Below are 17,022 nucleotides of genomic sequence, written 5' to 3'. Positions count from 1 at the left end.
TTACACCATGAAAATTGGCAAAAACAGGAATTAGGATAGGACACTGTCCTTGGAGAGATGTTTATTAGCACATTGATGTTTTCATTGCAGGTTAACCTGCATAGAAATAATTCAGAAATGCACAATGCATTCTTACAAATTGAACACCAGAGTGTCCTCTATTAAGATGAAGAAAAAGAACCTCAATACTATGAAGATTTCTCTCATGTTTCTTACCAGCAAACTGATTCTTAGGCAGCTGATTTATTTAGCATAACATGGAAGTCTCAGAGCCAGCAGTTAACTCCAAGTCAATCTAAATATAATTTTAAAAGAATGCCTCTTCATGTCCGTCATATCTACACCCCAGTATTACATTGGCCGTGACCCTGGAGAATGAAATATTTGAAGTAGCAGCTTCTATAGACACACATACTTGGCCATAGGCATTTTCCATTGGGTAGAAGTATCCTGCATAGACCATAAACAAACCCATGGAGAACCTAGAGCATGGTAGAGGGAAGATAAGCACCTGTCTCTCACAGAAGTGTTGGAGAACTCCTGCCAAAAGCCTTAATTCTCAACATAAATTACTTGATGCAAAAATGAATTTTCTGCAAAGAACTGTAAAATAAATGACTCCATACTTCAATGTCACAATGTCATTGTGTTTCTGAAAATTAGTGTTGTCTACATATGTCTCTGCTTAAACAATGAGGTAGTTTTTAACTGAGGTGTACTTATTGCTGTTATTGAGATATGGTCTCCCTCTATAGTCAAGGCTAGCCTTAACCTCACCATGTAGCCCAGGCTGGCTTTGAACTTGTGGCAATCTTACTGCTCAAACTGTCCAAGGGCTTGGATGATAGTCATTAGTTAAGTTCTTTTTAATTTCATGATTGTAAAGCCTATTTCCAGTAAACTACAGATTAAAAATTTATATTAACTGATTGTTTAGACTCTGAGACATAAAAGTCAGAAAGTGATAAATTTCTAAAAAATTCCATAGCAGGTGTAAATGGAGGAGGATAGATGCTAATTTTTGGATAGTCAATATTGAAGTGTGGGAAGAGCAATGTAAAATGGGCGGGTGTATGTAAACAACCAGTACAGAGTCAGGGATTGGAATCACTGCTAACTGGCTATTTTGCTGTTCTAATTCCTCCTGACTACTTTTACTTAGTTTTATATGTGATAAAGGAAGAAGGCAGTGATTTTAAGTAATGGATGATTCAACAATTTCTCTCACCTCCCTATGTATTTGATTAAAATAGTTTATATCTTTATAGTAAGTTATCTCTTATTAAGAAATATCACATCTATCACTACCTTAGATGTAGAATTTACCAAAGGCATCGTAGATGTAAGAAAACCATTTGGTATACACAATAATGACACTTCATGAGAAATTTATGAGAACAGAGACGATATTGGCTGAGGTCAGCATTAACATCGTAGCAGGCTTTCTCTTGGGTCACCAATCAGCTCCCAAATCATGCCATAGAGACTTATTATTAGTTATGAATGCTCGGCCTTATCTTATGCTTGTCTCACTCACTCTTATAACTTCTTTTAACCTGTTTCTCATAATCTATGTTTTGTCTCAGGGCTTTTTATCTTTCTCCTGTATTTCCTGCTCCATGTCTGTCTGTCTCACTGGCTCTGAGCATCTCTCTCTCACCCCCATTCTCTTCTCTCTTCTCTCCTTTTGTCTCTTTTCTTGCCAGCCCCGCCTATCCCTCTACTTCTTCCTACTGGCTGCTCAGCATTTTATTAGACCAATCAGGTGCCTTGGGTAGGCAAAAGAACACATCTTTATATCTCATTAAACAAATGCAGCATAAACAAATGTAACGCATCTTTGCTTAGTTAAAGTAATATTCTACAACACAACATAGCTTTGTTTTCTGGTCAATAAGGACTGCAAATTGTTCTAAGTAATGTAATATTAAGTAGCATAAAAATGCCAAATTTAAAATCAATTAGGCAATTCTAATTCTAATAAGTCACTTGGATCCTACAAACTGATGTCAAAGAGGACTATCACAGTTCAGTATACATTACATCACTTCTTGAACAATACAGGGAAGACATTTCTTTATGATTTTTAAAGTCATCAGTGGTTGTGCTTGTCTATAGCAATAAGAATCCCATGTTAGGGATAACATGAAGCAAATAAGCCAACAGCTATTCTTGTGTTGGCCTCTAGAAAAATGAGAATCTAACTTAGGGTCCCGTTCCAGTAAGGAAACAGTACACCAAACATGATTCCCTAAGCAACAACCTGACTTATATTTCCACAATCTTTCTTTCACCTCAAATAGTTCAGACTACAGCTTTAAACGTCCCCGGTTCAAATTTTTGTTCCATCATTATTAGATGAGTGACAGATAAATAGCTTCATTGCTTATTCCCCCTTATCTTTAACATAGGAAAAATAAATCTATCTTCCTTCTTGTATTTGTATTGATTCTATCGGGTGAGAATGGCTGCTGTTTGAAGATTGCCTTTACAAGTCACCTTTCACCCCACATCTCACCAATGATCTCAATTTGGTTTGAGATCATTTATAAAACTAACTTTGCTTACATGCTGCATAGTCAACCTGTCTGAAACTGACTTTTAAAAGAAAACAATGTAATTAATCTTATTACGCTTTGGAATCACCAACGTATCATGTTCTCTATTTCTCCTTCATGACCCATTCGTGTCCCTGACTCAGAAGATTGTATGTATGCACAGGTGTGGTAAAGCCATTTTCTGGAGGCACCAAGGCATTGAAAGCAATGCTCCCTGACAAAACCAGTTGCCATCAACATGTGGGCAAGACTGATAATATCTCATTGTGGCTTTGTGTGCTATTTTGAGTCAACAGGGCCAGAAAAACAATTTCCTCCCTTGTGAAACTCCTGTAAAAGACTAAGACAAACATCCCTCACTCCTTTTCAATAGCGCATTTGCTGTGTTGTTCAATAAATGGAAATGACTGCTGTGTTAGGAGGAGAGATCAGAACTCTTCAGAAAAAATAAGGACTGCTCTTGGGTAAATCAATTTTTGTTATTTAATTTTATGTGGCACCAGCATAGAGACTTACAAAAATATTTCTAAAAAGTATATTTCTAAGATGAAAGAGCAAGAATATATATTTAAAGGCATATCATTCATTCTACTTATGTTACACTTACACATCTGTGTGTATCCTACCTGTGTTCAAGTGCCCAAGGGGACAAGAAGGTGCTGGATGCTCTGGAGCTGCCCAATGCAGATGCCAGAAACAAGTCTTGGGTCCTTTAGAAAAGTGTTAAGCTCTCTTAATCACCGAACTATCTCTCCAGTCCCATGAAAACATATTTACTACAATGAATGGCCTAAAATGTCTTTTCCTTAATAATGTTGCTGAAGAACAACTCTTGCAGAACTTTCATTTCCAAAACAGAATGGCAGACAAACCGAAGATACAACCTGCATCAACAAGCCCACGATTTCAAACAGTAATTCCTATCACGACTGGCCCTCCAGGTGGCCATGAATTGATTACGGACAGGCATCTCTACCTTTTCACCCCACTTGTGACTGAGAACCAATCCCAAAGCAGGCAGATGTGCATCCCTAACCAATGACTTAGAACACCCCCTTCCCACTGATGGCCCTCCTAGAGAAGTCCATGGGCAACAGCCTCCAATCAAGGTGCACCTGCAGCCTTCTCTCACGCGTTCGTTTTTCCACTCATCCGCCTGCCTAGGAGCATCTGCCAAACATGGTGATGGGTTGACTCTTTAGCTCTAAAAAATTGAATAAGCAGCCTTTGTTCTCCTTTGGATGGTCTTCATTTTCAAATTGTAATCACCTATAAAGGCTTAAGAGAAACTGCTATTTAAAGCCTATGTTTACAACATTTAATCAGATAACTGGTTTCAAGGAGAAACAGGGAGACTAGAGAGGCCAACAAATTTAGTGTTTGTCTGGCTGAGGCTTCTTTTTTCTTTCTGGAAAAAATGAAAATGCTCTAAATGTCACATAAATTATTTAAAATATTCTGAAACCTACTGGGTAAAATATACTGGTGTCAGAGATTTGTAAAATGATAAAATTATCCAGTGACAGTGTATTTACCTAAGTTGCCTGTGGACAGAAGCATGATGTTAAGTGATCTGGGAAGTGAGCTGTGATTTGTAACAACAGGAAACCTAAAGCGGCTATTTCTGCATATGCTTAAATAAATCTATATGACATCAATAGGATATACCTTCTATGTGGTCTTTCCTGTTTGATCCTTGGCATATGTGTTTGCATTCGGTATACACAATGTGAAGAGAGGAGACTGAACCAAGGGACAGAGAATAAATAGTACAAGCATGGGTGTTTATTATTTGGAACTGGGGCTGGAGAGTAGGCTCAGCCATTAAAGGCTAGGCTTACAACCAAAAGTATTATTTGGAACTGAATACAGACCTCATACCATAGACTTTTAGGGAGGAATGCTCACTCCTATTGTAATCTGAAACTCTGATGTAGTCATCCAGTTAGCCACAGAATCAGTATTCAACCCTAAACTGGTCTAGCTGCAGAGCCTCTATTCTGTCACTATGTTTTTGTTTGTTTGTTTGTTTGGTTTGGTTTTTGAGACAGGGTTTCTCCGTGTAGCCCTGTAGACCAGGCTGGCCTGAAACTCACAGATTTGCCTGCCTCTGCCTCCCAAGTGCTGGGATTAAAGGTGTGCACCACCACCATCCAGCTTGTCTCTTATCTTCTTAGAAGCTGTAAGCAAAGGACCCCAGTTAAGTCTTTTGTTGGGTTGGAGCCTCCAGCTTGCCCCTATATGGTCCTGGAAATCCCATTCTCTCTTCTTCTCCCTCCCTCTCCCTTTTTTTCCCTTCCTTTCTCCCTCCCTCCCTCCCTCTCTCTATCCCCCCTACCTACTCATACAGTCTCCAAAGGAAAGGCACCTAAAAGCTCAATTCAGCATTCTTAGAGGCTATTGCAGCTTCCTTCTCTGAGGCCACCAGCAGCCCAAGTCCCCGCAAGCACTCAGCTTTTGACCATTCTTGGGCACAAACCCAGCTTGTGGTGGACACATCATCACCCCTCACCTACACTCTATAAATCCTCTCTGTTTTGGTTCTAGCATGTGACTTCTCTGTCCCCAATCTCTGGAATCAGAGAACTCAGACGGGAGTTGCTTTCCTCAATCAACTCCCTGTTATACTTACCTGCTGTTATAGTTTTTTCAACTTAACTTTAACTGGCTTACTGGGTCAGCAGAGGAACTTGTTGTGGGGGGTAGGGCAGAAAACCTATTATGTGTGCGATAAAATAACAACACTGAATGGAATTGCTATATTGACTCTGTGAGTCTGGCTTGACACCTCTCCCTCCCAGTATGGCACGTTCACAGCCTCCTGAGGAGACTCTACTACAGAATCTCTGCCATGGAAAGAGGAGGTGGAGTGGTCAGCTCCCTCCCTTTGCATCAGGTCATAGCTCTTGCAGCTTCAAGAAGAACAAGCTGAAGCAAAAAAGTAAAACAAGAACATTTCCACTAACATATCTGTTACATAAGCCCCTTCTCCTGCCCATTGCTGTCCTCTTTTATTCATCGCTAAATAAAAGAAAGAAAAAACCTAAAGAAACACCTTTGTACTTTTGAGTTCATGTAGCCCACTCTCTGTCTAGCTCTGCTACATTCGTGTCCTCAAGCTGCATCTACAACTTTTCATTTTGCAGTTACCGGCACTCCTTCCACAGAACTGTCACTGTATTTAGTCAGCCACTACCTGAAAGGTTTCTCTGAACTGCATCTGGTACATAAACACAAAACCACACTATGTACGTATCTGTATCTGCTGCCCACTGCCTCCTTTACCTGCTCTGTGATCTGAGAAGACAGCACCTTAAACTGACTTCTCAAAACCCTTCATTCTCCATCTGCCGACCATGAGTACTGTTTAGTTGGCATGCCCTTTTGGGACACTCTCAGATTTGTCAATTTTTGTGTCATTTTATTGGTTATTCTCTCAAACTTTCTTACTAAAATTTCTATAACCTTCTAAGTCAGTGTTTCTCAACCTGTGGGTTGCATACCAGATGTTTACATTATGATTCATAACAGTAGCAAGATTACAGTTATGAAGTAGCAATGAAATAATTTTGTGGGTGGAATCACACAACATGAGGAACTGTTAAAGGGTCACAGCATTAGGAAGTTGAGAAGCACTGTTCTGTCATTTTTTTATACTATACTCTAAACCTTATGTCCTTCTTCTCTCCTCCTTCCTGCCTTCACATTTCTGCCCAGGTAACTTAAGCAGCACAACTTCATTAGGTCACTCTTAATCTTATTTTCACTTTCCTAGCAAAGCACAGAATGGCTATTTGGTTTCATTCTCTAGAAACCTTTCCACTTTAATTACTAGTCATGAGGGTCCCCAAAGTCATCTGTTTGAACAAAATTACAAGAAACTGTGGTTAATCCACATTAGTCCACAGGCTCCCTGCTCTCTCTTCTATGCCTGTGCCTAGTCCCTCACCCACTGTTAAAAGTTCCCTCAAGGATTCCAAGCAGAAAATCCCCCTGAGCCTTCTTCTCTATGTGGAATCTTCCACCCCTCTCATCCTTCTCTTTAACATGGACTAAACTGTTGTGTTCTGCAGCCTCTGTCCCTGCCTCAGTTACTAGCTGGTGAGTACCCAGAGGATAAGCTTATGTCTTTTTCTTTATCTCCCCAACCCTTGGTAAGATCACCTTTGTATGGAAGAAGTATTCAGATTCAGAAAGTGCTGAATGAGCACAATATACCTTGAGTTTTGAGCTTTATTCAATGTCAACAATTTTTTCTTTTTAAATGGATAAAGTTTAAGGATATTCAAAAATGTAAAGAACTATAATTTACCTTAAAGCTGATTAATATTTCAAAGATGCTTTTAAAATGTTTTGATTAAGACAATCTTGACCCTTCTTTAGAAATATGGAGAACATGATTTATTCATAGGAAAATATACAACTGGAGCCAGCTGTTAAGTGGGCTTTCCTCCCTAAAGATCAAGATATCAAGTATCACATCAAGAGGTTCAGGTATACTGGCCAAATGACTTTCTGTATGCCCTATGGGCCTCTAAATCCAGGAAATTATCTTCAATTATTAATGATTAGAGAAGAACATAAGAATTAATGTTTAGCACTGTTTTTCATATTTGTGGGGATACTTTATTTTACAATTGAAGGTTGTTACACCCTATAATAAGTTACATCTATTTTGATTAAATAGCCAAGTAAAAAGATTATATAAGAAAAATGGGCGATATGAAAAACTATTCCTATAGGTTTATAATAGCTTGTCTTATGGTTTTGTCGTCATAAAACTCAATTTTAGATACGTTCATTAATAGTTCCTTTTCTGTGGTTTAATTGTGATATATGCTTTTATACATAAAACATTATAAAAAGATTACTGCAAAATGCCAGAGCTTTCTCTGATTTCCCTAAAGCATGAAATGAATATTTATAATTTAAGCAAATATCAAGACATTAAGTAAACAGTTCCTATATGAAGACCTGTACATTGCCAGAAACAAATCATAAACACTGGCCTGCCGGTCCCTGAGGGGAAACATCACTTTTATACTTTTCACCTTCATCTTGTCACCAGGTCCCAGACACCTATGACAGCACTGCCTTCTAAGAGCAATATCCTTGAGAAGAGCTAACAGTAGAAGCCATAAGGTTTGGGATCTCTAAAAGTTCCTTGTGTTCCTGAAACTTAAGGGTGTTTGTCCTTTATAATCTTGATCTTTTCCATCCTTTTATATAACTGAACAGAATTTAAAATACATCCCATAAAGTGGAAAGTTTGGGGCTAGTCTCTAAATATTCAGTTATGCTTTTAATGCTAATACTAGTGAAATCATTAAGAATATGTGAAGGTCTGGGAAGAGAAACCCCAACCAAGTGATAAGGGCAAAATTAATGCAGAATAACTTTAATTTTAATTATAATAGCTATTTATCAGATGATTGCTGTGCATAAGGTCTACTCTAATTTTAAAATGTATTATGTAATACAATTCCCCAAATAATACTAAGAAATGGGTAATGCTATTTCTAATGTGCAGACCAGGACACAAAACCCAGAGGTATTGAATTACTTGCTAGCTAATAACTGAAAAAGCCAGTATTCAACAACATTGCTGATTCCAAAGTCTTGACCCTTGGTAGCTATGCTATCCTGCTTAACCTCTCAGATTATTACCCAGGTGGTAAAATGCACTGAGATTTATAAAGCAGACAAATATGATCCTACCCTATCCCCTCCTGACTTCATTTACTCTTTAAAATTTTGTTTTTATCTGCTTGTTCTTAATTTTACAACGTTTTACTAGTTACCTTAGTTTCACTTATTTTTGAGATTATAATATAATTACAGCACTTTCTCCAAAAATATTTTCATTTCCAATAGAGTCCAGTTTGTATTGTCTATTGCACATATTTGTGGGAAAATTTACTAAAGTATGGTCAATCTACCAGAAACTACACTCCCAAAAGATAACTACTCTTCTTCCCCTAGCAGACATCAGGAGGCATAGCTTCCCAGCTAGAGACAGGGGCTTGTGAGATATCTTCATCATGTTTTCCCAAGGATTTAAAGGAAGCTTTTAAGGCCCATCATGTGTTCTCTGATGTACTATCTTTAATGCTTTCCCAGGCCAAGTTCCAATGATGGCTCTTACAGCCACCATGCCCTTCTCCACATAAAGTTCATTTCTAAAGGGTAATTTTATGTCAGCTCCTTTCAAAAACCAACCCAACTATGCACTGCCATCACTCTTTAATAAAGGTATGAGATAGGTGAGTAAATCTGATAAGAAACAGAAACTCTGAAAAGCAGGGTCAGTGTAGGCCAGCTTCCATGAAACCCCCTGGGAAGAAGTATATGTTAGGCACTATTTCTCTGTTACACATAAGCTTTTAATGGGAGTGATTTTAACAGATTGCGGATAAGAAAGCCTCCAAGTCTACAGACCATCTGCAGGCAAGGAGTTAACTAAGGACAATATAGCTACTTCTTAGGAACATGCTAACTCCTAGATGTGGGAATGGAGACAGATTAGTATGATTAACAACACTTGAAACACCTGCGTCCTTGGGGACTAGCAATGTCAGCCAAGTGACCAATAGCAAACAATCAAGGTTAGTAATGTACAGGCTCTGTGTCAGAGGCAGATCTGATGGGGTGACTAGCATATGAATAGTACACAACCATTTCCATGGTTGGGTCAGGGGCACATGCATAGATCAGGTAGGCCCACCATTGATTGGTTCAGTCCATAATAGTCTAGAGAAGAAACAGTCAATCTCAATAGAGATAATGTCAACATTTGTCCAGTTCTTGCTGGGGCCCTATAAAAACTCCAGACAAGGAAGTTGGCTTTTTTCCTCTCTTGAGACCTTCCCTCTCTGGAGTTTTTTTCATTTCCCTTTATTTTCTCATCTGCCCTCATTTCTCACTTATAATTTTCTATAGTTTCACTGCCATATATGCTTTTTAACATTAAACATTATAAAAAGAATATTGCAAAATATCAGAGGCTTTCTGATCTCCTGAAAGTAAAAAAAATTAATACTTATAATTTACATAAAAATGAAGAAATTAAGGAAGCAATTTCTGTATGAACATCTTTACATTTCCAGAAACAAATAATCAACAATGATTTGCCCATCTTTGAAGGGAAAGAATTACAGATGACGGGTCACTACATATCTATACATCTATATTTATATCTATGTACTATATCTACATGTCATCTATCTAACTATCTATCATCTATCTATCTATCTATCTTCATCATCATCTATCAACCTATTTTTTAAAAGAAATTCTTTTGAGATATAGACTCATGTAACTCAGGCTGCTGTAACTTTTTATGTAGCTTAGGACGACCTTGGACTCCTGATCCTCCTACTTTCACTTAATTTCTAGGATTGCAAGCCTCAGCTTCTCTCATCTCAGTGGTCCTTAGGATGCTTGTATCAAACTATATTCTGACATCAAGCAGCAAGGAGAACTCAGGCCAAGTAAGTAAGTTCACATCATGACCTCATGAAGTGTTCACAGAGTTCAGGAGAGTGGCGTTCCAGGTCACTAAGTAGATCAAGAAACAGAGACAGAATACAGTTCAACATCTTGCCAGGTTGGTCCAAGCAGATCATAAACTCAACAAAGCCAGGAGTATGAAATCAGAAGTCTACTTCAGTCACAGCCATAAATCCTGGAAGGGTTTTGGACACAGTGGGAAAAGACCTCAGGAGACATTGTAGTAATTATTTTGCATTTAAAATTAAGTTTATTAACATTATCTGGTGTTGTAACTTTGTTACCAAATAAAGACTCAAGGGTCCTCTTTGTTGTATTTATTTAAAATTCGAGCATAAGGTGACACCACTGCAGGATTTTGTAATTAAGAGCCTGAAGAGTGGCTCTGCTGGGACCTACATTCATACGTGACCAATGACTTCATTTAGGATGAGGAAAGAGGTCATTTCACATGAAGTGATGTACTTCTTGCCCTTTCTTGTTACCTAGGGGGTTTCAGAGCCATGCTGGTTCTCAGAACTGACCAAGTTGCTTTTTGTTGTTTTGTTTTAAATCATGTTTGAAGTTTATTCTTTGATAATTTCACACACTATATAATGGTCATAATATTTTCCCTCCCCTAATTCCTTCCAGACGATTTTCCACTTCTCTACCCACCCAACTTTGTATTATTTCTCTCTTAAAACAATCAAGAAAGCAAACAAACAAAGAACAGAATCAAATTGTTGTTTACTGACTCCACTGAGCACAGGGCATCTGCCCTGCCTGGAGAGTGACTGATACACCCAGCATCATCTGATTGAAGAAAAGTCATTCTTCATTTACCAGCAACTGTCATTTGGAAACAGCTTCTTGTGTAGGGAGGAACTCATGGCCACTTCCCCTCCTCTGTGCTGGGATGTTCTTCTGGTTTGATCTTGTGCAGGCCTGTGCGTACTGTCACAGTATCTGTGAGTTCATGTGTGCATCTTCCCGGTGTCTGGGAAATGATGTTTCCTTAGTGTCATCTGTCGCCTCTGGCTCTTAGAATCCTTTTGTTCTTTCTTCTGTATAGATCCCTGGAGCCATACAGGGGGGAGTGTGATGTCCCTTTCAGGGATGAGGAATCTGATATCTCTTGCCCTTTCCATCTTAACTAGCTGTAGGTCTCTGTGTTAATATCCAGAGAAGCAAGAGGAAGCCTCTCTTGTAAGGGTTGAACAATGCTCTGATCTCAGGGTATAGCAGCACATCACTGGAACTGGTTTTATTGCTGTGTTCATTTAGTAGGATAATGATAGTAGGATTCTGCTATGGTTCTTGGCCTCACTGTCAATGTCGATTATGGATTCTTTGTGGCAGTCAGCACAGGATTTTTTTCTTTCTCCCTCTCTTTTTCTCATCTGATCCCAGAGAGGATCTGTGGAAGTACAGAGCTTACCTGAATGAAGACATCTGGGGATAACAGGGGTGGGGGAGGGATGTGGGGTGGGGGCTGAATTCCTAGATGCTGTCTATCAGTATTCTTCGATGAGGACTAACTTGCCAATCCCTGTTCTCAGAATATGTCCTAGCATCTAGAGATGAAACTTGTATACCTATAAGGTCACTGGTCACCAGTCCACCTGTTTGCAATATTGTGAAGCCCTTTTATTTAGGTCCATTGTCCCCCTCTCAGCTGAGGTATATGCAACTTTCAAGTTTTCCACGTCAGGACTGCTCAACTCTGAATGATTTCTCCACAATCATTAATTCATGTCCTGCTCTGCAGCTGGCACCAAAACATATGCTGTTCTACATGTTTGCCATGTCCTCAAGTCTTACCTTTAAAGTTTAGTCTTATCCTTCAAATTAAATTGTATTTATTGTACACATGTTTGAAACCACATATACTCTGAGGAATGACTAAATCTAGCTAATTAACTCGTGTAGTTATTAGTTTTGTGGTGTGGATAATTGACTTCCACTCTAACAGTCTTCAAGAACACAGTATGTTACCTACAGTGGTTGTGTTATGCAACAGCTTTCTTGAGCTTATTTTTTTTCTACCTGAAATTCTGCACATACAGACTACTCAACACCCTGCAGCTGCAACAACTCAGATGCTACCAGTCAACTTTCTATGAGGTATTTTTTGATTCAACATGATTGAAACCACTCAGAATTTGTTTTTTTTCGTGCCTGGCTTATGTCACTGAGCATGATAACTGATTCTTTAAAAAATGGCTGCATAGATTTGTATACAACATGTATTAAATATATTACATACAGAGATCTTACAATCACTTTTAAAACTATTTATTCATTTATTTATTTATTTATTTATTTATTTATTTATTGTGCATAGATGTTTGGTCTGCATGTAAATATATATATACCACATATGTGCCTGGTACCAATGTAGGCCAGAAGACAGCCTCCGATTTCCTGAGCTTGGAGTGACACACAGTTATGGTCTTAACTGCTTTGCCAATTCTCTAGCACCACCAGATTCTTTGTCCTCTTACACACTGACAAAGGAGTTGATTGTTTTGATATCCTTGCTACTGTGAATAGTGCTGCAATAAATGTGGGAGCATGGATGCTGACATGATATACTGAGCTATTTTCTTGAGATATATATGTATAATGCTGTGCTTGCATTGCATCTGTTATGCCTTCTTTTCATTTCCAATTTTGAGTATTACTCTTTCCTCTAAAAGTAATGATTTGCTTTTAAAAAATCCCCTCTTCATTTTTTGATCCTTTCTAACTATTCTTATAGTCCAGTCATTCTCAACCTTTCTAATGTTACAACCTTTTAATACAGTTCCTCATGTTATGGTGACCCCCAGCTATAAAATTATTTCATTGCTACTTCATAACTGTAATTTTTTTACTTTTACTAAATTGTAATAAATATCTTATATAAGGGATATCTAATATATGATCCCAAAGAGATCGAGACCCACAGGCTGAGAACTGCTGTTATTTTTCAACAATTTCATTCTCATCTTTATTACTTCTTTCTATATTTGGGCTCAGGGTTATTTTGTTGTTGTTTGTTTGTTTACCTACTTCCTTGAATTATAGAATTTAAATTTTTTTCATACCTTTCTTCTGCATTGATATGGGGTTTTATCTCAAGAAAGACTTGGTGATAGCCTGTTTCCCTGATTGCTTTTACCAATTGTATTATGCATTGATTTCTGTTCATTTGAGAATTCTGCACCTATTCGAGTCTTCACAAACTAGCATTTTCTGGGAAAGTCCCATAGAAGGTGGCACTGGGGAGAGGTCAGTGGCCCGAGCTACCTGTGGCCAGTTGTAGCCAGTATGCTACTGGGGAAGGCCAGAAGCCTGGTGATGCTGAGCACTGACTAGAGGCAAATGTCACGGGATTTAGTCTAATGGAGGTATGAGCTGGAAATCAAGTTTGAAGGGAAATCTGAAGCCCAAGTTGTGTGGTCCAAGTGGTATCACCTCAGGCCTAAAGGCTATTATAAGGGTACAAGGCTGGAAAATGTGGTCAAGGATATCTATCTGCCTGTTTCTATCACAGCTGGATGGCCAATATTGTGGTCTAATGCAACATGTTACATTTATTTCCTGGTGTTTCCACCACACAAATGTAATCTCTCACCATACCACTCTTATACAGGTTAGAATGTGGATGGTACTGATGCGGCAGAGAACAGATCATCAGAAGAACCTGAACTTGCAGACAGGTGTGAAAAATGTGTTGTAAGAAGGCTGCTCTGCACTTGAGCACAACTCTTCCACTGTGCTGAAGTCAGGCTGCACTGAATCTTTTTCTTGGTTTCCTTGGTGGCTGGGAAGGTATCCATGGTTTCCCTGGCTTAGGAAGGGAAGAGAGACTGGGATGATGTTTCTGTGGGAGAGAGATGGGCGGGGAGTCCTACTTCAGTATCTTGTTCCACCCCCGTGTAATCTTTTCAAAACATCTTTGGCTATAGATGATGAATCCCGAGTATCAACGATAATATGACTGTATTTTCCTTTTTTTGAGAAACTGAACCAAAACTAAATGATGGAGGTGAAGTTGTAATAGCTGAATATTTTCCTTAGCAATTCCATAGATACTAACACTCTTTTCCTTTGTTTGGAGATGGAGCAAACAAAAATTCCATAATTTCTGTTTAAATCTTGAGTCTCTTCTCCTTCTGCACACAATAGTTCCCAGTGAGGATGGAAAGGTACTCAGAGAGTCATCAGATACGTCCCATGCTAATTCTTGTTTAATTGCATTTGCTCTATCTATCAATTATGGATGCTTCAAAGGCCACAATAGGCTGTTTGCCTACTGGGGAACCAGAGAAGCCAGTACCATGACTCAAAGTTTCAAAAGTCTTAGAACCAAGGACATTTGACACAACTTGTGGTAAAATTCTGAATCCCAGAATGCTGCTAATGCAAGCCTGAATCCAAGGCACCAAGCCTGAGTCTAAGGAAGGACATGGCATCCCAGCCCTGCTTTCTCAGGTCTCAATAAACTTAAGTGACTTTTGAGACATTCCTGCATGGGTACAGTGCATTCTCATCCCATTTTTACCCCTTCTTCTTCTCCAACTCCTCCCATGATCCACATTAAACTCCTAAGGATGTTCAGTTGTCATTCTACCTTTACACGACTACTTTAGTGTCAATAACCAGAGTATGCAGATACAGGCTTCCAATGCATTCTCATTCACTTGTTTCTTTTCTCAAACACTGGGGTAAGGGAACATAGAATATGCCTCTAGGTGCAATATAAATTAACTTCTGTTGTAAGATATTTGATTACACTATGTAAAGATATGTCACTGTGATTTGTTTAATAAAAACCTAAACGGCTAATAAAAACCTAATAACTAGGCAGGAGGTATAGCCAAGACTTCTGGATAGAGAAAGTTCTGGGAAACAGGTAAACTCACCAGCTGGACACAGGAGGAGCAAGACATGCAGGAGGAGAGGTAAAAGCCAGGAGTTACATGTCAACACTTAGATGAATAGAATGGATTAATTTAAGTTATAACAACTAGTGAGACAAGCCTAAGCTATAGGCCTGAACATTTTACAATTAATAATAAGTCTCTGTGCCATTTTTGGTGAACTGGCAGTCCAAAGAAAATCAATTTACCAATGTCTACAATGTAATCAGACTACCTTTCCTTTTCTATTATTATTATTATTATTATTATTATTATTAATTTATTGGAAACAGGGTCTCATTATGCAGCTTTAACTGTCATGGAACTTGCTATGTAGATCAGGCTGGCAGTGAACCCACAGTTATATTCCTGCCTCTGCTGTCTGAGTGCTGTGCACCAACACACTGAGATTCAATCCATTTTAAAATTATCAATTTTATGCCTAATGTCATAACATTGTCACTGGGCTTCCTCAGAATCCTTTCTGTCAAAAAGTCAAGATTAAGATCTTTCTTATGGACTTTTTCTTTCAGCAATAGTATTCCTACAGAGAAATGAAACAATCACATTGAAAATGTTATTTAAGCACTGGATATATGCATGGGTGGTAGCTGAGTTGGTCAGTCCAGGCCACTGGGACCACACCTCTTAGATGAGGGGCAGAACTAGCTCTCCCATGCCTGTGGTGAAGAGTGTAAACAGCTTTCCCAAATGAAAGGGACAGTTCTCTTATGAGGGACAGAACCAGTTTTCTTGTGCTAGGGTCATCTGGGTAGTTAGAACAACCCAATATCTACCCCATCTATGACCTGCTAGAGAGTGTGAAGTGACTGGTCCTGCAGTACCATAACCACAGGATCTCCATGACTTGGGGCAACAGCAGGATATCCAAGAGGAAATTCAGTGAGTGTAGAAAGAGTGTGATAGTTTGAATGTAATTAGTCCTGGTAAGATCACAGGGAGTGACACTATTATGAGGTATAGCTTTGTTAGAGTAAGTATGGCCTTGATGTTAGATGAATTGTGTCACCGTGGGGGTGAGCTTTTGAGGTCTGCTATATGTTCAAGCCATGAACAGTGTCTCAAACCACTTCCTGTTGCCTACAGGACTAAGATACAACTTCTTCCCCTCTCTCATCTCCTTCTCTAGCATCATGTCTGCCTGCATGCTGCCATGTCTTGTCGTAATTATGACAAAGACTCTGAAATTGTAAATCACGCAATTAAATGTTTTTCTTTATAAGAGTTGTGTGATCAAGGTGTCTCTTTGCAGCAATGGAAACCTTAACTCAGACAGTTAGGGTCCAGTATTGACTGAGTACCAGAAGCCAGAGGCCTTGGACCTGACCAAAAACACATTACACAATGAACATTTACAAGTAAAGCTCTAGACAAAAGGGTATACTACATGACACAGCAGCTGCCAAAGTCACTAAGACAACTGATGTGGTGATGGAGAGGTGGGAAAGATGGAGAAGAGAAGTGATGTTTTGTTTTTGTTTTAAAATTAATATTCTTATTTTGTTTTATTCTTATCCTATCTTTTAAGTTTTTCTGTGGGAGAGACAAACACCACAAGGATGAAGGGCAGATATGGAGGGAGTAGAAGTTGGGTGGGATTGGGGTGCAAGACTGAGAAATTACTGAAGAATGAAAATGAATAAAAACTTGTAACCATGGAGGAAAAAGTTATTCAAGCAAATGAAAAACCCTAAGTACTCCTGTATTTCATTAATTTTTGCAGAACTATGTTGCTACTAGCTGACAATGTGTAGAAAATAGCTGGCTCAAGGTAGAGGAAAGGCAAGGGGGAGAACACATGGGTGGAACACCTGTTAATAGTGTATAGGAGAATCTGCAAGAATGAAACATTTTGGCTTCTTCTCCTGTGTAACTGGAAACTACTGCTAGGAAAACAACTTTTCATTCTTAATTACGACTATAGTATATCACTATGATCGAGATGAAACGCACTAGGAAGTTTAAGTTGTTTTAGAAACTGTAGTAAGGGTATTTGAATAGCAACGTGAATGAAGGGGAGACTCAAGGGGATATCAGAGTGCGAG

At 38.8% G+C, this 17,022-nt stretch overlaps 1 protein-coding gene across 6 annotated transcripts in view; it reads right to left on the bottom strand.

Annotated features, from left to right (window-relative positions):
* Rnf180 (ring finger protein 180) overlaps positions 1-17,022 on the bottom strand; it is a 150,531-nt gene that overhangs the window by 60,558 nt on the left and 72,951 nt on the right. The gene's annotated exons all lie outside the window — the stretch shown is intronic.

The sequence above is a fragment of the Mesocricetus auratus genome, unplaced genomic scaffold, assembly GCF_017639785.1.
Source record: "Mesocricetus auratus isolate SY011 unplaced genomic scaffold, BCM_Maur_2.0 Super-Scaffold_100020, whole genome shotgun sequence".
Taxonomy (NCBI): Eukaryota; Metazoa; Chordata; class Mammalia; order Rodentia; family Cricetidae; genus Mesocricetus; species Mesocricetus auratus.
Note: the sequence above shows the minus strand (reverse complement) of the source record. Positions and strands in the feature narration are given on the sequence as shown.